The 25972-nt window shown below is 35.4% G+C and overlaps 1 protein-coding gene across 2 annotated transcripts in view; it reads left to right on the top strand.

The window, feature by feature from the left end:
* MDGA2 (MAM domain containing glycosylphosphatidylinositol anchor 2) overlaps positions 1-25972 on the top strand; it is an 833536-nt gene that overhangs the window by 256655 nt on the left and 550909 nt on the right. The gene's annotated exons all lie outside the window — the stretch shown is intronic.

The following is a 25972-nucleotide window of genomic DNA, read 5'->3' as shown; positions in this document are numbered from 1 at the left end:
AGGAGAATCATTTGAACCTGGGAGGTAGAGGTTGCAGAGAGCCGAGATCATGCCACTGTACTCCAGCCTGGGCGACAGAGCAAGACTCCATCTCAAAAAAATAAAAAATTAAAAAATTTAAAAGTACCCTAATTTTTATAGCAGCCCAAACAAACTAAGATAGAAAATTTGTACTCGTCCAGGTGCAGTGGCTCACACCTATAATCCCAGCAGTTTGGGAGGTCCAGCAGGAGGACTACGTGAGCCCAGGAGTTTGAGGCCAGCCTGGGCAATATAGCAAGAACCCACTTCTATAAAAAATTTAGAAATATGCCTGGTATGGTAATGTGCACCTGTAGTCCCAGCTACTCAGGAGGCAGAGGTGAGAGGATTGCTTGAGCTCCAAGGAGGCCAAGGCTGCAGTGAGTGATGGTGCCACTGCAGTCCATCCTGGGTGACAGAGAAAGATCCTGTCTCAAAAATAAAAAGAAGGAAAATTGGTACCAGAAGGAGTGAGGTGATATTGTAACAAGTAACTAAAAATGTGGAAGCAGCTTCAGAATTGGGTAAAGGGTAGAGGCTGAAAAAGTTTTGAGGTGCATGCTAGAAAAAGCCTACATTGCTGTGAGAGGACCATTCAGGGTGATTCTGGTTAGAGCTCAGAAAGAAAAGAGGAGAGCTGTAGTAGGTAAAGCCACCATCAACTCAAAGAACATATGAGTAATCCTGGAGAGAATGTTGGTCGAAGTATAGATGGTAAAAGCTATTGTTATGAGGTGTCAGGTGGAAATGAAGAATATGTTACTGGAAACTTGAGGAAAGGTGATCCTTGTCATAAAGTGGCAAATAATTTGGCTGAATTGTGTTTGTGTCCTAGTGTTTTATGGAAGGTAGAATTTGTGAGTGACAAAGTAGAATGTTTGAAGAAATTTCCAGCAAAATGTTGAGTGTGTGGTTTGGCTTCGCTTGAATGCTTCTAGCAAAATGTGAAAAAGGGAAATTATTTAAAGACAGAATTTTTAATCAAAAGGGAAACAAGTTTAAAATTAGGAAAATTCTCAACTTATTTATATAGAAAAGAATGAGAAAGCACAGATAAGATTAATACGAATGTGCCATCTCAACAGAAGCCAAGAGTTACTCATCAAGACAATGAGACCTCATCACAATAGTTTTTATCATCCATGCTTCTACCAGCATTCTCTTCAAGATTACCTATATGTTTTCTGAGATGATGGTGGCTTACTCTACAGCTCTCCTCTCTTCCTTCTGACCTCCAAAGGACATTTCAGAAATTATGCCCTTTCCATTACAAACCCAGAGTGCAAGTGCATGGGGAGGGTGGGAGCAGAATGATTTCATGGTTTTGTTCACTGTACTCTGGCATAGTGCTCTTTAGCCACCTCAGATTTTGCTCCAGTAGGCCAAGGTGGGGGCACGGGATGCAGAAGCTCTCTCCAGAGGGCACAGGTGGTGAACCTTGCATAGTGCCATCTCTCCTGGTGCAGCTCATGCATGTGCTGTGAGAGTGTACCTACCTCCACCTAGATTTCAAAGAATAGAGTCACTTGGAGCCTCACTCAGAGGGCCATCCCAAGGGCAAGGCCACTTCAAGAGTCCCCACTAGGGCAGTGCCTAGTGGAGTCATGGGGATGTGGGCACTTTTGTGACTCTGGACCAGCAGGGTAGCCTTCATGTGATTCTAGCCTGGAAGAGCAACGTGTCCCTAACTACAACCCATTAGAGCTTCAGAAATGGCTGTGGGGGCAGGACTACAAGCAATGTTGGAGGTTCTCCTTGCTTTAGTCTGTCTGGGAGGCTGGATATCAAGTCAAAGAAGATTATTCTTGAAAATTAAGGTTTTGGACTCACTCAGGACCTGTAATCCCTTACATCTTTCCTATTTCTTTTTCTTTTTTGGAAGAAGAATATCTATGCTATTCCTGTTTCACTGTTGTATCATGGAAATGCATAACATGTTTGATTTCACACATTCACAGCTACAGATCAATTTCCCTCAGGATGAAGTATACCTTTCGTCTCATCCATATCTGATTTAAATGATATTTAGATGAGACTCTAAACTTAGGTTTGTGAGTTGACGCTAGATAAAATGAAGACTTTGGGGGCTACTGAGATGGAATTACTGTATTTTGCGTGTGAAAAAGTCACAAATTTGGGCAGGTGGGAGATGGAATAGTATGATCTGAATATTTGTGTAACCCCCAAAATTCATACCTCGAAATCCTAAACATGAAGGTGATAGTATTTACAGATTGCCCTTTAACAGATGACGAAGTCATGCAGGTGGAGTCCTCATGATTCGCATTAGCACCCTTATAAAAGAGGCCCCAGAGAGGTCCCTCAATCCTCCCACCATGTGAGGATGCAGCAGGAAGACAGCAGTCTGCAGCCTGGAGGAGGCCCTCACTAGAAACCATGCTAGCACCTTCATCTCAAACTTCCAGCCTCCAGAAGTGCGAGAAATAAATTGTTGTTCTTTATAAATAACCCAATCTGTGGATATTTAGTCATATACCTTGTGTGTATTCTGCTAAGGTTTATACAAAAATTCTCTTGGGGTTAGCAGGACTGCAGATAGTAATATACTATGTTTTTTTCCTATATACACATACTATAATAAAGTTTAATTTATAAATCAGGCACAGTAAGAGATTAACAATAATAGTAATAAAATAGAACAATTATAACTATATACTGAAATAAAACTTACATGAATGTGATCTCTCCCTCTCTAAATATTTTATCGTACTCTGCCATGGGTTTCTGAAGCCATAGAAAGTGAAACAACGTATAAGGGGGGTACTTGTGAATATGTGTAGATATCCAAAGTATATGTAAAACATATTTTAAACAAGATAGGATGATTAAAGTTGGTTAAATTATAGAATATTGCTAGTGTTTATTGTCTGAGACTATGAGGCAAAGATGGGTTGCTGAGTTTGTCATTCACGAAATATCTCTATTGATTAATCCATGTTTCTTCTTTATATGTTAGCAACCAAAATTATATCTGGTACAAAAGGGTTACTGATATAGAAATTACTCTGCATCTGGATCCAGTTTTGTTCCTCCAATTAAGATTTTTCCGAACAGTCTTCATCACATCAGAATAATAACTTTAGTTTACTGGTGTTAAACGAAATGGGTGAACTAAACAACCTGATGATGAAAGATACTCAAATTTATATTAAATATATATAATGATTTACATTTTCACTATTAAGATTGTTTGAACAGAAATGAATCTTGTTTTTTATTTGCAATAGAATTATATCTAAATCTTTACAGTGTTAGTAAAAATGATGATTACATTAATTTTAAGAATTTTTTGCTTGCTTTTGTCTTTCTTTAAATATCTGTTTTATTACATCTAAATTTTTGTTGGGTTCTTGGTGACATGGTATAAATTTAAATCAGGAGAAAACATCACAAATCTTAACAATGATAAAATGTTCAACATAGTAGTGATATATACAGTAAAATATGAATCAAGGAAAGTAACTTCAAAGACCTCAACCTTGGCAGGTTTCAGATCCACAAGTACAATGTATGTTAGCGTTTTTGTAGAGCTCTGGAAACTCAACATTAATTTTTAGCTTTTACTTAAACTAATTAATCAGCAAGTGCTTAATCTCATACTATTTCCCTTTTCTTATCTATCTATATCGCAAGAAATTCATTTTTAGATACTCATTTGTAATTTAGCAAAGGCTATTATTCTTTACATTAATAGTCAACATTTACTGAGCACTTTGGCATATACTAGCTATATTTTATGAATTATATAGTTTATTTTTCATAACTAGTTGATGAAGTGGTCATTTGTTATCTCATACTGTAATAAAATACTCAGTCGTAGAAAGATTAAGTTATTAGGCCAAAGCCATACAACCGGTAAGCATGGCTCTTGGGTTATAACAAGGTGCTGCTTGTTTCTAGTCAGTGCTCTTATCTGCAATGTTCATGGACATTATGGAAATGAAAGTTTCATTTGGGATAAGTAGCTGGATAATAGTCTAGGGCTATAACTCAATTTCACAGCAGAGTTTTTCCACTGTATCTCACTAGGACTTCATATGTCCCTTAATTCCTGAGTGACATTATATCTCTTTCATTCTCTTGGCCCTTAAGAAAAGCTAGTTATCATTTTATAAATGTGATCTTCTTCTGAATAGACTCTCACATCCTAGAAAGCCTGCATCTGGTACTCTTCTTTCCTTGGAACTTAAAAGAGCCTGAGACATAGGCACTGTGTAGTTTTAATGATATTCATAACAGAATTGAAGGTTGATTTCTGTTCCTCTAATTCTAATAAATTTCTAACCATGCTGTTGCCATGGCTGATTAGCTAACTCACTCTATTCCCTTGTTTTCATAACGTCCTTTTGTAATTTATGTTTCATTGTATATAGAACATGTCACTTGGTGTTTAATCCCAATGAGGGATTAAACAAATGTCCAGTCCCAAAAAGCTGAAAAGTGTCTTTGTTTTCTCAAAGTAAAAAAAAACAAAAAACAAAAACTATTACTTATAATAAATATAGCATCAAGAGGGAGAGGGATGGCCAGTCTTTTTGTTATATAGATATTTACCTTGAAAATGTCCATTTCAGACATTTTAACCAGAATAGTAATCTGCGTTTGACTCTTTCCAATTATTTAGCAAAACAAGATTTGAAATTATTCCCTTAGAGGATTCTTGAAGACCCAGGCAATGCCTTTAGTTACTTTTTTATTCCCCTTTTTCATGTTACTTCTTTCTTTCCCACTGCCCTTCCCCTTAAAAACAGAGATCCATTTTTAGAAACTCAAACACCTAATGCAATGCATGAGACATAGTATAGAGACTTAGTAATTTTCTTGGCTTCATTTTATTAAAGGACATGCTCTTAACTTCAGCAATTAACCAAGTACAGGTTCCAGCCTATATACGAGTAATTAAAGCATGTGCTTTCCTTGATGTCTAATGTTTACTTCCAGTCAAATATTTTGCAGCCTGGTAAAAACTTTTGTCACTTTATAGATATTTAATAGTGATAGGCCAGGTTTAATGTCAGTTTGAAATACTGAAATATGGCTCAAATATTAATTAGCCTGATGGAATGATTTTATTTACATGGAATTAAAAGGTTTAGCAATATACACTTTTCTAGACTAGAGCAAAAATGGTTCTGAAAAAAACAAAATGAAATTTTGATGAGATTTTGATAGTTTTCAAAAGCACATTAATAAATCTCTGAGATACATCCGTTTCCTTTATTTGTAATATATTCAGCCTTCAGTTAGAGCGTGGATTAAATTTGACTTCTGATTAAGGATGAATGCAAAACTGTTTAGCTCAAAGGCCCTTTTCTGAGAATCTCACCTTGAAATTGCATGGGCAACATGTGGTTTGTGTGTGTACCTCAATAGCATCTGAAAACCATGAGGCTCTTTCCCAAGGAAATGAAGCTGATGTTGGTGATAGCCTGGAGCATTTCTTTCATTCCAGCCTCTCCCTCCCTCTGTAAATCTACTGTCAAAATAATTTATTTTGTCACAGAATTTATACATTATCTGTAATCTACAACATTTCAAAAGTATTTTTGCAACTTGAAATATTTTCAGCAGGACACAGTAGCTCATGCCTGTAATCCCAACACTTTGGGAGGCCAAGGCTAGAGGATTGCTTGAAGCCAGGATTTCGAGACCCACCTGGGCAAAATAGTGAGACTTCATCTCTACAAAAATTAAAAACATTAGTTGGGTGTTGTGGCATGCGCCTATATTCCCATCTACTAGGGAGGCTGAGGAGGGAGGATTGCTTGAGCCCAGGAGAAGTTGGAGCCTGCAGTGAGCTGTGAGCACAGCTGCACTCTAGCTTGGGTCGCTGAACGAGACCCTATCTCTTGAAAAAAATAAAAGGAAATAATTTTTTTATTTCTGTTTTGTTTTTCTTCTAAATAGTTGTCTGCAGAGTTTCCTGTCTCAAGGTTTTTTGTTTGTTTGTTTGTTTTTTGCCTCACATTATTCATTCTTCTCCTTTCCCATGAAGATTGACAGACATTTTATATCAGGAAAACTGAAGACAGTTGTGAGTGTTTTGATGCCTACACTTTCCTTCTTCTTTCCAAAAAATATTACCAAACTAAATGGGTGCTAGACTTCACTGGGTTACTGACTGTGAGACTTTAGACAGGCTTCTTAACTTAACTGTGATTTTGTTTCCCAATTTGTAAGATAGCAGTACTCCTAGTAAGAGTGACTACTTTTCAATGTCTTTGTGAATTGTTAATATTTGCAAGAGTATCTGGCACATAGCACTCCATAGGAAGTCTTACGGGTCTTTGGGATTATATCAAATGATCTAATATGGCTAGGGCCCTTGTTCCAATATAGGAACGGATGCCTGATGATCCATTTTAGAATATGCATTGATAAGCAGAATTTGTGAATTTGACAGACCAGTAGAGCAGATGGCTGTGAGCTGCCTGCTTTACACATAGGTTAATGCTAACATTTTCCTTATGTGCTCCTTCATGCGCCTACTGCCAGTTAACATTTTTCATTTCCATATGCTTTATTTTCCTATCTTCTGGTCCTATATAACATTTTCAGCTTATACTTGTAGTTTTTTGTTTCCCAAGGCCAACCGTTATGATCCTAGTGACGTAATAAAATTTAAATAATTGAGAGAAAAATATGAGTAAGCTTATACTTAATTATTTAAGGGAATACAAAGTTTGGCTACAGTCTCCCTATCTGGACAGTGACATAAATGGCCTTAGTTCTAGGCATGATAATTTGTCCAGAGTTTGAGGACATTCTAGAATGTTCAAACCCCACCACATTAGCCACTTATATACATGCCTTAGTTTTCTTTCCCTCTTTTAATATTATACTCTGTAGTGTACTCTGAAAGCTTGGGAGTTTTTTTGTTGTTGTTGTCTAACCACTAACCCCTTCACACTGGATAGAAAAAAAAAGGACGTTTATGGTATTCCTATTATAATTATAGGGGGATCAATTCATATTATCTTGCCTTTCTTTTTGCAACCTACAAATCATCCTTTTCTGATTACTTCCATTTGCAGAAGAGATATACTTTTCCTCCCTCATAAACTGTGATGTACCTGTCTATAGGAAACAGATTAATTCTACACTAAGCCAGTGGCCTGCCAAACACATTATGGTGAACTTTCAAGCCCTAGAAGACACAGATTCAATCCAGGGTTGAAAGCCTATTCAACAGACTAAAGTTGAATTAGAAAAGTATTTGAGAGTCTCAAATGTATGTGTCTTAGACATCTTTTATTTTCAATAACTAGCAGTGATTGATGAATAGTAGATACTTTATAAATACTTGTTAATTCGATTAGTAAAAAAGTAAATTTGATATTAGACCAATTTTGTTGAGCATAAAATACTTATCAAGTTTAATTTAGAGAGAACTTACGGTAAAAGCAATAGGCTGATTTACATAGAAAAATTAGGAATGTGGACATTTTGCAGTTATTTTTAGAATAATAAGATTTGAAAAGTTATTGTTCTGTGAAATGGCGTGTTTTCTCTCTCTCTCTTCAGCCATGCATTTGATTCATTTACATGTTCAAAACTAGAAGAATATCTCAAATATCTCTTTTATGTAAGTGATTATAGTTGCTATGTCATTTGTTGTCTGAAATCACTTGTTATAAGTTTGTTACAAAGACAAACTTTAAGAAGAGTGAGGAAGTAAACCACAAGTATGTAAAAACAAAAAAACAAAAAGAAAACTGGCAAATACCAGGATCAAATTAGTACAATAAAAATTAAAGGAAAGGATATAAATGATTTCTTGGTTTCCTTAAATGACTTTTAACATGCTTGTTAAAATTTTCCAAGACTAGAAAAACAAAGTTATCACTACTTCATTTTTCTCTCACTCTCCCATATTTTATCATCCTCTTAAGTAAACTACAAGACACAAGGCTCACTCCAGGTTAATTATGCTTTTCTTGGTGCTAAATGGTTAAAGCCTTTAGTGCCAAAGATTAACTTATAGGCATGTCTTCTAACCAGTGGTTAGAATGCAAAACGGTCTTTGCTCTTATCCTGACAAGCTTCCTGTCTGAAGACAACAAATGTTAGTTGGCTCTTGTTAGTATGTGGACCAATTAAAAAAAGTTTTTAAAACAAAAATTAATCTCATAGCCTGTAATGATTGTGGTGCTTATTATGGAGCAGAAATCAGTTATCATACATACTTCACAGACTTTGAAGTTTTTTGCACTTTACTCCTCAGTGATATGTGAACATGGTGTCACTGCTCACGTTTTTTTCTTATTGAATTGGTCCACGCTGTTTCTTTAGAATGCTCCAACCCACAAAGCGGGGGACGTAAATTAAAATCCAAGAAGCAATATTACAAATTGACTGTCTTTCTGCTGATGATTATACCATATTCATGAGGTTTTCTTTCTTAAAAAAAATCAAAATAATATGAACGTGACTTTAACCTCTAAGTGTCATCTGGGTGGTTTGAAGTGATACAGCTTCTGAGGGAAGTGGCCTGAAGGACCTCTGCTGTGTCATAAAAGATAACTCTTCTTAGAAAACTGAACTGTACCTACAGTACTGATTAGAAATAGGGATGGCAGCATGTAGCTTTTTATTAGGCTCACCTGAAAATACACAGTTGCTTTTCGTAGAGTTCAATTTGCAGTCTAGAAGAAAAGAAAGAGTAAACAGGTGATTTCAGACAAGTGTGATGAATGTTTGATAATAGTGTGATATATTTGTGATAATTAAGTGAAGCCATCTAGGAATGCTATGGTGGCTACCTGGGAAAAGAATCTCCGAAATTTTATATGTACATTTAAAAATTATTTAGAGAGCAGAGTCCCTTCCCATCACCTCCATCTTTAAAACCTTAGTTAAGTTCCCATTATCTTTTATGTGGTTTGGCGAAGTAACCTCAGAACAAATCTCTTGGCTTCTTCCCATAACGGGCTATGTTCAATACAGCAGCCACATTGGCTCTTGAAGCTTTTAAATCATATATTATTTGCTTTCTCTAAATCTTTCAGTGTCTTCCCATTTCACTCATAGTAAAAGTTAAAGTTTCCAAGGGCCATGATCCAGTCCCCCCGCCTTTCTGGTTTTATCGCCACATGCCGTCTTCCACCAATCCACTCCAGACACACAAGGCTTCTTGCTGTTCTTCAGAGATGCCTGTCTGCCTTGGAGTCTTTCCTCTCTCAGGTCCTTTGGCAGCCAAACTGAAAAGACTTCTTTCATGTGTCCACCTGGCTAACATTCTTACCTCCATCATGTCTTTTCTCAGATATTACCTTCTTGATAAGAGTCTCAATCTGGCCATCCTATTTAATCCTCTATCTGCCCAGTCTCCTCAAGTAGGCATTCCTGACCCCTCTAACCTTACACTAATCTTACTTTTTTAAAAAGAGCACTTAATAATATCTCCTAATACTATCTAATTTAATTATTTTGCATTTAGAATTAGGTTTCTACTGATCTGAGGACAAATTACACAAATATAGAGGCAGCTTGGAGAAGAATAGACTTCCTAGCTTATTCAGAGTGTTGATAAAACTTTGTGGAGGTTTCATTGTCCTTGCTGATTTCCGGCTGATGGCCGCCCTTAGCGCTTAGAGTCCTTTCTCCATTTATTGCATGTGGATCCCTACATCTCAGAGCCAGCAATTGCTCATTAAATCTTTCTTAGGCATAAACTATCTCTGATTTCCCCCTCTGCCTCACCTCCTTTACACTTCCAGCGAGAGACAGTTGTCTACTTTTAAAAGATCATATGGTTAGATTGAGCCTACCATGCATATAAGAATAATCTCAGCTGGGCACGGTGGCTAACGCCTGTAATCCCAGCACTTTGGGAGGCTGAGGCAGGTGGATCACAAGGTCAATAGATAGAGACCATCCTGGCCAACATGGTGAAACCCTGTCTCTACTAAAAGTACAAAAATTGGCTGGGCATGGTGGCGCACACCTGTAGTCCCAGCTACTCAGGAGGCTGAGGCAGGAGAATCACTTGAACCCGGGATGTGGAGGTTGCACTGAGCCAAGATTGTGCCACTGCACTCGAGCCTGGCAACAGAGCAAGATGCCATCAAAATAATAATAATAATAATAATCTCCCTATTTTAAGGCTCACAACATTAATTACATCTACAAATTCCCTTGTGCCATGGAATACAATAGTCAGAGGTTTTAGGGATTAGGGTAGGGACATCTCTGGGAAATCATTATTCTTCCTACTACATGTGTTATTTGTTATCTATCTCCCCCTGTTAGAATGTAAGAAAGATTCCTGCAGTCAAGAATCTGCACCTGTTTTGTTTAACTAATGTATTCGGTGTCTGACGGGAGGCCTTTTTAGCCAGTGGCTGCTCAAGATACAGTATTAAATACAGGAATGAATAAACAAATAACTCTCATTTTCACTATAATATTAAGGTATTGCCCTATTGATTAACGATGAATCAGAAAAAAATAATTAACATGTGGAAATTCTAACCTTACTTTGAATGTATATTTTAGGTTAAATCTGATTACATAAATGCATTCCCATATTCTTCTCTAAGAATATACAATATGAGAAAATCTACTAAAAGCCAAAGGACAAATTAAGAACTATATTTTCATGGATATAAATTGCTACCTTTGGTGACATTTGAAGATATCATGGAATTCTATAAAGAATTCACAAAGATTCCAGTTGAATAAAGGCAAAATATATGAATAAGCAAACAGAATAAAAAGATATCTAATAAAAATAATGATTACTGCATTATTAGTAAAATGATTGAAAATAAAACCAAAGAGTCCATTTTAAGCTTGAAAAGTAGTAAATAATTTGTAAATGATTATACTGAATGTTGATTAGGGTGCAATGAAATGGACATACATATACCACCAGTGGAAGTATAAACTGCTGCATTTTGGAAAGTGAAACAAAACAAAAAACAAAACAAAATACACCAGAATCTTAAATTAGCTCTTAGGTTTTAGCCTATAATGCACAATGGAGAAATCATGCCTAATGAAACAGAAACTTGGTCCAGAATTAATATGCACACCTATTCATTGCAACCTTAGAAGAAACTGGAAACAACCTACATAATGTTTTGATAAGGGAATGGATTGTATTTTACAAATAATACAATACTTTTTAAGAAATGAGAAAATATTCACAATATATTAAATAAAAAAATGAATAAAAGTTCATACTGTACATAGCATAGTATATATTTCTATATTTGTACATCATATAATTAAAACATCAAATTGTCAGTGAGTGGCAGTCCCTAGAGAGTGAGGTTGTATGCGATTTTTGTGTTCTTTCTAACTTTACAAAACTTTATAATTCTCTTCAGTAAGGATGCAGTGCTTTAATATTGAGGAGGAAATTATTTAAATCATTATGGGAGAATAAATATTATGTTCAACATAGGATTAAAGGCTGAGTCATTGAACCACACCTATTTCTATCAGTAGCCATTAAGTCCAAAGAATAGAGAAATGAAGAGGAAATAAGCCAATTACTACTTTAAATATTTCATGTCTCTTTCTGTCTGTTCTTTCTGATTTATCCCTAGAGGAAGATAAAATTAATAGGATGTAAATACTAGGATATGTCATGTTTTCTCTCTTTATCCCAACCCTTCCCTGGTAAATGCTGCTCCTCAGACTTTTATTTTGTTTCCAAATCTACTGCTATTTTAGTGTCTGCTTAACAAAGCATGCTAAATTTGTACCATAATTAAGTACATAGTTACCATATTGCCAATCACTTGTACTGCATTTAATAAACACTTGTCATAATTCAGAAATTTGTATTGTTTTTATAATTTTGTCATTTTAAAGGATGCTGGAATGAGCTACTTAATTACATAGATTAGTTTGTGATTATCTCTCCGGGATAGATTTCTGACTTAACTGGAAAATTGTATTAGTTTTATTAAAATTTATTTCCAAATTTTTTTCCAAAATGAAATCTAATTTGCACTTCTACCAGCAGTGTGAGAGTATAACCTTTTACATATGTTAATTCTTACAAGTAGGAACAACTCCTTTCTTGAATTAAACCACTTGCATAGTATTTCCTCATAAAGAGATCAATTAATTTTCGTTTCTCTGGACCAATTCCTAGGTTTAGACATTTATACTTTATAGGAATATTTTAGTTATACTGAAAATGATTGAAAAGCTTAAACTCAAATAATCCTTAAGGTTTTCAATTGTTTCTCTTTTATTCAAATATTAACTGTACAGGTGCTACTTACAATGTTGAGTCATGCATGAACATAAATAATGTTTTAGAAATGTTCTTTGTAGAGGTAAATCTTTTGATTAAATTTATATGATTGCTTCATGTGTCATTTATACTGTAGCAATTCAAGCACTTTAAATCTCCCTCTTACTGCCTTCATGCCCCAAGTGCTTGGAAGATTATGCAAAATTATGTGACAAAGGCACAGATTCTAAAAATAGAAACTGTAACTGTCAAAGTGATTTTGCATTTCATAATTCAAGAAAGGTATTTGGAAAGACTCTGAAATTGGACAAAGTATTGCACCTTCAAAGTCAAGTGCATAGCTTTGTTTGGGGACTGATAGTTTCATTTTTTTCCACCAGTGAGGAATAGTAACATTGCTTAACATTACTACTCCCCTTATCTTTGAGAAACAGGCAAAACATAAAAGATATGTTGAGAAAGAGAAATGAATGATTAATTCTCAGACATTTTAAAAAGCACCATGTAACCATCTTTTTCATGGCTGAAGACTTTGTGGAATTTATATATATGACAGAATGGTACACTCTAGCAGTAATACATCAGAGTTTATATTCATCAGGAGAGAGCCAAGTGAAAAACATAAAATGAGGGTATGGCTTAAATTTTATTTAGAAATTCAATTAAGAACTGTAAGATGAAGGGCACATTATAGTTTCTTGATTTAAAAAGGATTTTAATTAATTTCTTTGTACTTTTGATAAAGCCGCATTGAGCCATCTTGTTATTAATCATTTTTACATAAGCATAATGCATATATTTATTAGACAAGAAATACATAGAAGAAAATACTTTTGAGATATTGCTTAGAAAGCACCGATTAATTATTGCTATAAACATCATTCATTATTTCAGACTCCAAAACTTATAAATTACTTTTAATATTTATCAAAACTGAGCTGCAGTTTTTCATCATTGTTTTCATGGGTAAAGGCTTTATGACACAGACAATCTAAGATTCATTTAAGGGTAAGATGAGAAATTGTCTTTAAATACTTAAAAGATACCTGTCATAATCACTCCCTCAAAATAAGGCAAATAAACCAACAATCCTATTATAGCTTAAAAATGATAGGTAGGCTGGGCATGGTAGCTCACACCTGTAATCCCAGCAGTTTGGGAGGCCAAGGCGGGAGCATTGCTTGAGCCCAGGAGTTTGAGACCAACCTGAGCAACATAGTGAGACCCTATCTCCACAAAAAATAAAAACTTAGCAATATGTGGTGATGCACACCTATAGTCTCAGCTTCTTAGAAGACTGAGGTAAGAGAATCACTGGAGCCCAGGAGTTTGAGGTTCCCGTGAGCCATGATCCCATCACTGCACTCCAGCATGGGCAACAGAGTGAGACCCTGTCTCAACTTTTTTTTTTTAAACTTGGTATTGGCCCATTGCTGTGGCTCACGCCTATAACCCCAGCACTTTGGGAGCCCAAGGCAGGCGGATCACTTGAGGTCAGAAGTTCGAGACCAGCCTGGCCAACATGGTGAAACCCCGTCTCTACTAAAAATACAAAAATCAGCTGGGCATGGCGGTGCAAGCCTGTAATCCCAGCTACTCAGGAGGCTGAGGCACGAGAATCACTTGACCCCAGGAGGTGGAGGTTGCAGTGAGCTGAGATTGCACCACTGTACTCCAGCCTGGGTGAAACAGCGAGACCCTGTCTTAAAAAAAAAAAAAGGTTGGTATTATAGAAGAAATTTCTTTTCTCACCCATTGCTATGTTCATGGCTGATGACTCTCTATAACAAAATAAAGATTTAACAGGAGAAAAACATACAAATTTGTTTAATATAAATTTTACGTGACACAGGAGCCTTCAGAAATGAAGACCCAAAGAAACAGGGAAACATGAATTTTTATGCTGAGTTTAATGAAGAGCGGACAATGGTGCAGCTGTATGGTGAGACGAGGGTATGTTCTATCAGGGAGGCCTTAGCAAAGCCCAATTTTTAGATACATCTGTGAGTCCCTGTAGCTTCAGAGATAAGGACATCCCTTTTCTCTGGGTATAGAGTGGGCTTCAGAGGAAAATCAGATAATTTTTATGGCCTGTTTCATGGGAGAACAGAAGAAAGTTCAGGAGACCTTCCTTTTTTTGCTATTTTCTCAAATGCCAAGGTGCTGTATTTTGGCATAGCATGTCCTGAACACCATCATTATGGAAAGCTAAAGCACGCAAATTCAAACTCCATTTGAACTGGTGATGGTGATGGTCATGGAAATGATGAGAAACAGCAGGAAGAACTGTTAGCAAACTAAGAGTCATTCAAGTAGTAGAGGGTGAGGACATGAGTTGAGACAATGGCAGTGGAGATGGAGAGAGTAACTTGGCATTTGCCTGTGATTTGTCAGTTTAACGGACAGCACCTAGTGATCAGTTCATTGCAGGCAGAAAATAGAGAGGGAAAAATACAAGAAGACCGCAATATTGACCATGAATGTGATCATCCAACATTCATCTAGACAGCATAAAAGGGAAGTTTACAAAGAAGACTGATAAGGAATGGACAAGAGGAAAAAATCTTATTTCCAGATTCCAGAATGGCAAATAAGAGAAGATTTTTAAGGAAGATGACAGTGTCAAATGCAGCAAAGATGTTAATTTGGTTAAGAAAAGAAAATGCCCAATTGAATGACCAGGTAGGACATCTGGGACTTAACAAGAGTGCTTTTATAGGATTGGGGGAAATTAGACTAAGTTGATAAGTTGCTAGTGAATGCTGTTGGAAATGGAAAGTGGTGACTAGTAATAAGAGGAAAAAAAGGCCACTCAGCATGGACGCTAGAGAGAGACAGTGTGGAGAGAAAGACTGCTGTTTTTAACATGGGAAAGATCTTAAGAATGCTTTTGTGTTGAGGGAAACAACAAAAGTCAAGAGGGAGAAATTATATACTGAAGAGAGTTAAGCGATGGTGCCAAATGCCTAAAGAGACGAAAAGGTGGAGAATTCAGATAGGTGAGGAGGGAATAGTCCTTCACAGGACTACAGACTCTTTGTGAATGGAACAGAAGAGAAGGATTTTGAAAAATTAACTATAATACTTAATGGGTACATTTTTAATGTTAATGTGTGTGTGTGTGTGTGTTCCAGTATCCTCAGTTGTAATTTCCCTATTCCATGCAAATTTTAGGACAAAGATGAAACATACATGCATATGATATTTTGTAAACTACATAATGCTATACAAATGCAAAAATTTAAAAAAACACATTTTTAAAGGAGAACAGTCTATGCCCTGCCTTCTCTTTTCTTCTTTTGCATTCTCCTCTTCCACTACCTTTTCTACATCGTTCAGCAACATTACAAAATACGCATGCTTTGTAGACTAGAAATGGAACTTCTGTATCATTTATAGCATTTCATTGGAAGGATAATGTATTCCTTAGTGAGCTGGAAATGTGGCACCTGAGGACAAGTTTAGCCTTCTGATTGTAGCAAATAAGACTCTGTTAGAGAATCATGGCTTTATGGCTTTTCTTTTCTCCTTTTGTCTCTCTCTCTCTTTTTTTTTTGGGGGGGGTGGTTTCTGGGGTTTCTACCCTAGCATACACCAGTCATTAGTTTCTGAGTCTCCTAAATAAGGTTTGTGAAACGTAGTAGTAACAATACCACTTGGTTTGCCAGTGTAACATTCTCCTGTTTTCCAAAAGCTCCTCGAGGTCTGAAATTCCACTTTTAATGCCTTTTAAAGATGTGCTAATACTACCTACACAGAGCTACGAATATAGGCATTGAGCAAAATTTAATTTGGTGAATGAGAAACAAACCATGAAAGTCTTAAGTATTTCTCCTAGCCCACGTAAGATAGACACCAATGAACTACATGCTTGTGCTAACTTTTGACCACAAAATGGAATTGTATTTTCATACTTTTAGATCCCATGTCCTAAAGCCAAAGCTTTACTTGTTACGAGGCATTTGAATATTGATTATTTACTGTCTCTCATCTGTCAACCCCTTGAGAATGACTGTATTAATTCTACTTCACAATGAAGCAATCTTACCACTCAATGGACATCATAATTTATCACTTAATTTACTCAGCAAAACTGTGCAATGACACTAGCTGGCATGGGGTTTCCATAAGAGAGCTTTCAGGTGATTGTGCTGGCGACATGGCCTCAGAAGATGTAGCATAGACTTCTGAGTGAATTGATCTGATTGAGTAGATAGACAGGATCACACAACAGCTGTAGGCTATGGGTTGGCCAGTAATTTGCTGCCAGGTAGCCTAGTACCAAACAGATCATCACCCAAACTCACAGTTTTATTTGATTTAATCATTCAGTGTTGATGTGCAAACATAACCAAACTATAACAGAATTTGTTGGTAAAAATTTAAGCATTTTGGTGAGTACCTCATTTCTAAAGTTGATCATGCTGGTTGTACATAATTAGGCTACATTATCGCCCTTTTCTGGCAAGCAGAACAAAACATGGTTTTCTCTCCCCCTCCCCTTATTTCCCATGTAATAGCTCGGAATCTTAATCTTAAGGCATTCTAAGCTTTCAAAGTCTGTTTTAATTATACATTTTCCTGTCATCTTCCCTAAAGACACTTTTACTGTTTTCAAGGCTGGAATTCCGTTCTATTTTTTATCCCTATAATGCCTGTTGAAATAAATGGAGGTAAGAATTAATGATAAATTAAATAGATAAACAAAAATAATGAGCAATTGTGTGATTATTGTTTTTGGTTGTTAAATTATCTATTTGATGTGTTTTTATTGAGATTCTACTGTTAATTAGACAAATGAAGCACCCAGAACAGTACTGGGGACATAAAGAAAAAAAAAAATGCCGGCCGGGCGCGGTGGCTCACGCCTGTAATCCCAGCACTTTGGGAGGCCAAGGTGAGCGGATCATGAGGTCAGGAGATCAAGACCATCCTGGCTAACACGGTGAAACCCCGTCTCTACTAAAAATACAAAAAAATTAGCCGGGTGTGGTAACAGGCGCCTGTAGTCCCAGCTACTTGGGAGGCTGAGGCAGGAGAATGGCGTGAACCCGGGAGGCGGAGCTTGCAGTGAGCCGAGATCTTGCCACCTCACTCTAGCCTGGGTGACAGAGCAAGACTCCGTCTCAAAAAAAAAAAAAAAAAAAAAAAAAAAGAAAGAAAGAAAAGAAAAGAAAAAGAAAAAAAAAAAGCCTTACCACTAAGGGTTTTGTTTGTTTGTTTGTTTCGAGACGGAGTCTTGCTTTGTCGCCCAGGCTGGAGTGCAGTGGCACGATCTCAGCTCACTGCAAACTACGCCTCCCAGGTTCAAGTGATTCTCCTGCCTCAGCCTCCTACCACTAAGGGTTTTAAGGCTTATGTGTTGTTTTTCTTCCAGCGTTTTGTTCATTGTTGGTGTCACTGATATAAATCCTACAAAGTATATTTTAATATTCGCTAAACAAATGTAACTGGTAGATTTTAAATCAGAGCCAGATACAAATGCCTAAGTATAAGGGGATAGAGAGAACAGTCAAAATGTTTATTCTGTATAAATAGTAAGTAGAGGAAGATAAGTTGCAGAAAACAATAAAGAAAAAATAATAGTCATAAAAAGAAGGGAATTAAACATTGAATGTACAGTTTTGTGAGTTTGAGAGAGAATTCAAATGAAATGTTACCTTTGATAGCTTGGGACCATGAGTATACACATTGAAGGATAAAGATTTTGACATTAAATTGTGAAGGAAACAAGAAAAATCATAGTACAGGAATATGAGTGCTGCAGTATAATTTCTCATAATAAATATATATTTTTAAATGTTCTGCACCTTGAATTTTTTTTCTGTTTATGATTGCTCTGTCAACAAGGTTATTTTTACCAGAACATTATGCATTCAAACTGGAAGAACATTGTCAGGGGAAAAAGGGAAGTAAATTGGAGGTAAGTGCTATTCTTATACCATATGTAAGCCTTTTAGGTGTCACTGCTTAATTATATATTCTCAGTGCCACACTCCAAGTGTGCACTTGGATCCTCTTTACAGATACCTTCTCTGACCACATCAGCTGACCCATGGTGACTTTTCTTTCCTCTAAAATCCTAGAGCTTGTTATTTTTATATCCTAAATTTGATAATTACCATGCATTGTTATACAGCATTTTTTTAACAAAAAAACAGACATGGATTTGTTTCCTGATATTTTGGTAAACTCTTTAGGAAATCTTTTAAAAATCAATTATTGAGCATTCAGTGTTTGCTGGGCACTTCACTTTATTCTTATACGCATTTATTCAGTCTGCTCTAGCAGCTATAAATGTGTTATGTGTGCTCCTTAGAATTTAACCACGATGCCATGCCATGCTATGCAGGGTGTTTTAGAATCTAATTCAATCATATTAAAGGTCTTCTGAGGTTTCCGAAGAGATTGAAATAAATCTTCTTCTAAGATAATGAAGCAGCAGTAGCTAGTTATTTTGAGAATACAGAAGCAGATGTTGGACAATTATTCCTCGTTCTCTCTTCCAACTATGCAAATAGATATTTCCTATTTCCAGTTTCTGTACCTGCTTTTCCCATTTTGCAATTTCTGTGGGTCCTTTATCTTCTCATCAAGTAATTGGGGACAATGAATTTCAATGTCAGACCCCTTCCTCTTCCTGTTCCTTCTCCTTTTTCTTTTGTTGTGGTGTTGTGGTATACTTCTTTAAGATGGATGCTTCCTTCTTTCTTTTGTCTAATCTTTGACATTTCTCTTCTGTACATTCCCTTGTTTGTTGCCTATGATATTTGCAAGTATCTTTCAATACCAAAATTTCTACCAGGTTTTCAAGAAAGAAAACCTGGTTTTCTTTCTTGGCTGGAGAGGAAATAACTCCTAGAGAGGCAGAGGGCTCATCAAATGAATACAAATAGACCCTAAGTATTTGTTGAAAGAGTAAGCTTTGTTCTATAATGAAATCAAGTAAAGTTACTTATTGAGTACACAGGGTACAGGTAGATACAGTTGTGTATATATCAATTATTCTGTCCTCAGGCAATTTGAAATGTTTTTGAAGAAGCAACAAATACAATGCTAGAAATAGTTAAATACTAAATTGTATCTTACAAACTTTGTACTACATAGAGACTCAAAATCAAGAAAAGGTGATATGAATATGAAGAACTAAGGGAAATAACTGAAAAAATGAAGTTTGTGCTACGTATTAGGGAATTTTTAAAGCAGGATGGTGCCCTGAAATACATTAAATTGCATGAAATGCAGCACCACAGAACCTGAGTTCAAGTCACACCTCTACTACTTAAACGTTGTGTGTCCATAGAAAAATCCTTTACATTCTCTCATCCTTGATTTTCTCATATGTAGCTGGAAATAATCATGATAGTTTAACAATAGCGATCATTTATAAAGCCCTCATCAAATACCAGAAAATGTATAAATATATAGGTTTTATAATCCCCATAACAACCTCTCCAAAAAATAGTTTTTTCTTCATAGTGTAAAGTATAAAATGAGATGGAAGATGATTAAAACACTTACCTAAACTCTCACAGGCAAAAGTTAGTAGAGTTGGACTAGGACCCAGGTCTGCCTGGCTCAATACTGCTTCCTACAAGACTCTTGAGAGAATTAATGCAGATGAAACTGTAACTCTCAAAATAATATTGATTTCTGTACTTCAGTATTTTTTGAGTTATAAGTAACCTGGGCATACAATATTTAAGCTATAGTTCTATATCATGGAAAATGTGGGCTCAGGCAGTTAATTGAAGAGCTGTATAGTATCATGGTAGACTCTGAAGCCAAACCACTGTGGGTTTGATACCTGGACCAGACAGCAATCATGTGACCTCAGTAGCGTCATTTCATTTTATGGTGCCTCAATTTATCTTCTGTAAAATTAGGTTAATAATGGTTCCATTCTCAAAGGGATGTTGTGAGGATAAAATGAAAATATATGAAAGTTCTTAAGACAGTGCCTGGTACATAGTAAGTGCTATGTAATTGTTAGTCACCAGATGTTTCTAATTCTTGAGGTATCTAAAAAGGTGAGGCAAATGCACTAGATAATGAGAACTTTACATTCTCTGTATTTTACCTCTCTTAATCTGGGTCTCTTCAACTAGCCCCTAAGGTTACCTCCTTGTATCCAGAATACAATTATATAGCATTTCTTTCTGAAGTATCTCTGTATGTGTGTTTACATGTATTTATATATAAATATCTCTATGTTTGCATGTATTCATATATGTGCTCTTGTAATTTACATTTATAGAGATAATCTGTTTATAAAGATACTTATCTATTGATCTATAAAGAAAAGAAAATGTCCAGATTTGCCTATGCTTTCTTTTATTTTGGCTTTTGAAAATTTCCTAGGTAATTCTTCCTTCATAATTCAATGTTAGGTCTTAGTTTTTTGGGGTTTGTTTGTTTGGGTTTTTTTTGGTCATCTTTTTTTATGTTATAATTTAAGCTCTGGGATACACGTGCAGAACGTTCAGGTTTGTTACATAGGTATACATATGCCATGGTGGTTTGCTGCACCCATCAACCCATCATCCACATTAGGTATTTCTCCTAATGCTATCCCTCCCCTAGCCCCCACCCTCCGACAGGCCCCAGTGTGTGTTGTTACCCTCCCTGTGTTTATGTGTTCTCATTGTTCAACTCCCACTTATGAGTGAGAACATGTGGTGTTTGGTTTTCTGTCCTTGCAATAGTTTGCTCAGAATGATGGTTTCCAGCTTCATCCATGTCCTGCAAAGGACATAAACTCATCCTTTTTTTGGCTGCATAGTATTCCATGGTGAATATGTGCCACATTTTCTTTATCCGGTCTGTCATTGATGGGCATTTGTGTTGGTTCCAAGTCTTTGCTATTGTGAACAGTGCTGCAATAAACATACGTGTGCATGTGTCTTTATAGTAGAATGATTTATAATCCTTTGGGATATACCCAGTAATGGGATTGCTGGGTCAAATGGTATTTCTGGTTCTAGATCCTTGAGGAATCGCCACACTGTCTTCCACAATGGTTGAACTAATTAACACTCCCACCAACAGTGTAAAAGCATTCTTATTTCTCCACATCCTCTCCAGCATCTGTTGTTTCCTAACTTTTTAAGGATCGCCATTCTAACCGGCATGAGATGGTATCTCATTGTGGTTTTAATTTGCATTTTTCTAATGACCAGTGATGATGAGCTGTTTTTCATATACTTGTTGGCCACATAAATGTCTTCTTTTGAGAAGTGTCTGTTCATATCCTTCACCCACATTTGGATGGGGTTGTTTTTTTCTTGTAAATGTATTTAAGTTCTTTGTAGATTCTGGATATTAACCCTTTGTCAGATGGATAGATTGCAAAAATTTTCTCCCATTCTGTAGGTTGCCTGTTCACTCTGATGATAGTTTCTTTTGTTGTGCAGAAGCTCTTCAGTTTAATTAGATCCCATTTGTCAATTTTGACTTTTGTTGCCCTTGCTTTTGGTGTTTCAGTCATGAAGTCTTTGCCCATGGCTATGTCCTGAATGGTATTGCCTAGGTTTTTTCTAGAGTCCTAATTTAAAAAAGAAAAAAGGGTTTTCATGATTTTAGGTCTTCTAGGGTTTTTATGGTTTTAGGTCTTGCATTTAAATCTTTAATCCATCCTGAGTTAATTGTTTTATCAGATAATACATATAGGAGTCTAGAAGTACAAATGTGACTATAATAATGAAAGCCTTCTGCATTACATAAAGTAGAACAGAAAAAAAATAAAATTCCTCAGCTTTGAAAATATGTTTATTAGGAAAAGTCTGTTTGTTCACTTAAAGTTACAGGCTAAGTTTGTTATTGAAAATTGATTTGTGCACTCGCCTCATGACTATTAGTGCACAGTCTACTATTTCTCCTCAATTTTACCCATTCCAACACTTATGAAACACATAGATTCTCTTGCTAGTCAGAAAATATGAAGACTTGGGTTTACTTTTTGTTTTTCATGCGTGCTACACACGAAAGTAAATATGAGAACCTGTGGCATAAATTGCTAGTTAAAAGAAAAATGGTCCTTTACTTACTTTCTAACCTAACACATATTTAAACATTGTGAGTATTGTAACAAACTTAAACAAAATGGTGACTATACTGTTTTTATATATGAACATGATTTAAAAGTTATAATTATGTATGAATTCATTCTCAGCTCCTATACTTTATTAAGAAAAACCTACTAAATATATATGTTTTGTCTGATAATATATCATAATTATTAATATGTTCATTGTCTATAATTCAGTCATGTTTATTTTCTAGGAATCATCATGTACATTTTTGATTGCCTTATAGTTTTCATTGTAACTCTCAAAAATCAAGTTCATATTGAATAACATCATTTTCCAATCACTAGGTATTTACTTTAGTAAATTATTTAAAAAACATTTTAAAAATTATTGCTTTCCAATACGTTTAATGTTATGTTTGGCACTTGCCATAAAGTCAGAAATTTAAGTATATTAAAGACCAAATATTGTATGTAGATATATATTATAATATGACTCATCATATTTTTTATTCTAAGAAGAACACTGTGGGGAAGTAGATAAACATCAACACTCTGGGATATGACTACATATTGTGAACTTATTTTCAAAACTGGTATAAACTGTTGAAAGTGTTCTTTTCATTCTGCATCAAGCTTTTTTCTTTTTTAAATTAGGACTCTAATTTGTTTAGGTGTGATATTTATGTTGCAATGTATGAAAATCTAAGCGTATCAGAAATAGTTTTTTTGTGTCTGTTTTTTGAGCTGGCTTTTCACTCTTTGTCACCTGGGATGGAATGAAGTGGCACAATTATAGCTCACTGCATCCTCGAACTCCTGGGCTCAAACTGTCCTCCTTCCTCAGCCTCCTGAGTAACTGGGACCATAGGCATGAGGCCCCACTCCCAGATAATTTTTAAAATTTTTTTGCAGAGACGGGGGTCTCACTATGTTGACCAAGTTGTCTTGAACTCCTGCCCTCAAGTAATCTTCCCACCTCAGCCTCCCAGATTGCTGGGATTACAGGGATGAGTCACCACACCTGGCTAGACATAGTTTTAAATCTTTAATACATAACTTTATATTTGTTGTCAAAAATTATTCATTTTAAAACTTTCTAATAATTGTGGTTTTGAGTGTAATTCATGATCATAATATATTTTTGTTTTGATTTGACACTTTACGTTTAATCATGTGAATAAATCCACACATTTTAATAGTTATATAGTTATGAAATTCTCAAATTAAAATGTTACAATTTTAAAGAGACCCAGTAACAAATATAGAAAGGCATGTATACTAGCATATATAAAGAGAAACATTAAGTCTTCTTTGTATTCTGTTTTAGATACATTCATTCAGAAAGCAATACAGTAGTCTCTCTGGCTTGTTTAAACTTAAGACCGTTTTTTGCAGATAAAATCAAGTAGCCACGCCTATATGATACTCTTTCTGATATGGTTAAATTGCTATCACACTTGAGGTTAAGTTTAAGATGGTTTCTTAATGGTAAATATTGGGAGTCTAGGACCTTTTACACTAGGTTACAGATGCCTTCTTGCTGATTTACTGTGTTCTAAGTCAAGAAGCTTTGGTTTTGGTCCAGGCTTAAAAAACTATGTCTCCTTCAGTTGTTTATGCAAAACCTCAGTGGCTTAGTTCTTTTATTTTTTTAAGTGAAAATATTATTCTTTTGTGGATAGTTTAAAATTTCAAATGAATGAACAGATAAAAAAGCAATTAAAGGAATGCCACATGCTAACAAATGTGTAGCATTTTTATTATAAAAATTTTTTATTGTGATGTTATTTATATTCATGATGGTGGAAGTGATGAACTGGCATTTTCATTTCATAAGGGGAAAAAAGGGAGCCAGAATATGCAGGTTCACAAGCAATTTTGTATTTGGAGAACATGATTAAACAAACTTAATTGTCCTTCTTCTTCTGACTAAGCCACTGTCCAACCCAAACTTCCAGTGATCAGTTGTCCTGGTTTTGGTACCAAATGTTCGTTTATATTTGTAGTCAAAATACAAGGTTTTCCAAGAAAACCTTAGGTTCCTGGTAAGCCAGTATGATTAGTCAAGTCACAAATACATTTCCTCATTTCCTGTACAGGCACAGGTCACAAGATTTTCTTACTATTGAAAGATGGAAAAATAGCTGGTGATCATATCAATGTAGAATGTTAACTGATTATCAATATCACATTCAGATTTCATTGGCCTTTTAAGCTTATAAAATTTTGAAGGAAGGAGGAAGGGCTTCTAAATGAATAGAATATGAAATAGCAAATCAAAAACCAGAGGCTGGTCCTTGGAAACAGACTGTGCAAATAAGGGGCCTTAAGCTTAAAGGTGATGGGAAATTAGCTTCTGCTGATTATAAATCCACTTTTCTCTTTCTCTATACCCACAATTTAAAAGAAAAAGCTGTTATCTGTGGTATTTTAATTTTAACATGGCAAATATATTCATGCATTGAATGTGTAATTATATTTTTATTTTTTTAAATAATTGCAATTTTAAAACTTTAAAATTTTCCCAAAATTGAAGAAAAGTTTGAAAAAAGAAAACCTAAAATAAATAGGGATTCTGGTTTTAATATAAAGCAGTATGTTTGGAAGTAAGTTATTTTGCCACAGTAAGGACACAGATTCTCATCGATGTGAAAGAAATGAACGCTTTAGATTCCCCACTTAAAGCAACTATAAAGTTTTTTAATTTCTCAAGCCTGTCAATCTCCAGATAACAGGGATGTTTGACACGGCAAGCTATTTGTATCCCTTCTTGCAATTATTATTATTATTATTATTATTATTATTATTTTAATTATCTGGCTTCTTTGGTTAGCAGTAATTCAAGGTTCATCTAACAAACACTTTAGTTTTTAAGACTTTGGAAGATTACTTTCTTTTTTAGCTGCAAAAGCTTCTGAAAAAATACTGGTCTGATCTGATATTTCCTGCCAGAATGTGCTTGGCTCATGAAGAAATAAAAGTAACAAGATGCTCAAATTTATATTATTCCCATGCTTCTGAGCTTTTTCTTTGCCCTAAATGTGATCCTTATTTCCATTTAGGCAATAACAGACTTATGTGTTTTATGTTTAAATTAAGAAATCTCATTCAACAGATATTTTTTCTTTATTTTTTATTTTTTGGTTTAAAAATATGTCTACCTCTGGACAGCAAGTATAAGTGGGAATGTAGGCTGAGCCACATTGCCATGTAAAGCAGCTCCTCATCTGTTCCTAGCAGATGTTAGCAAAGTCTTGCTTCCTGATAAGGTTCCAGAAACATCACAGGATATGTGCAGCTCAGTAGGGTCTCTCTGGACTGTTTACCCTGAAAGTTCTCCTGCTTGTTGAAGGCAGAGTCTATATTTATCTTCCACTCAAAGATATTTGTTGAATAAACATAGATTTTTCTTGAAATCTGGCTAGGACTCAAAGGCCTACTTGTATGAGTCTGTATTATAATAAACATTTTTATGTGGGTCAAAATTTTTATGTGGGTCAAACATTTTTATGTGGGTCATGAGACATCAGCAAAACTAGATATTTTATTTCAATGTACTATGGCGACAGTTTTCCACCACTTTAAATGCTGGATCATTTGCTTCATGAAATGATAAAAGTTAATGATTTCTAAGCTTCATTTTTGTCTTTGCCCCTTTGACTTCAATAATTAACTATGTCTTTTTC

The sequence above is a fragment of the Pan troglodytes genome, chromosome 15, assembly GCF_028858775.2.
Source record: "Pan troglodytes isolate AG18354 chromosome 15, NHGRI_mPanTro3-v2.0_pri, whole genome shotgun sequence".
Classification (NCBI taxonomy): Eukaryota; Metazoa; Chordata; class Mammalia; order Primates; family Hominidae; genus Pan; species Pan troglodytes.
The sequence above is the reverse complement of the archived record's forward strand: the minus strand, read 5'-3'. Positions and strand labels throughout refer to the sequence as shown.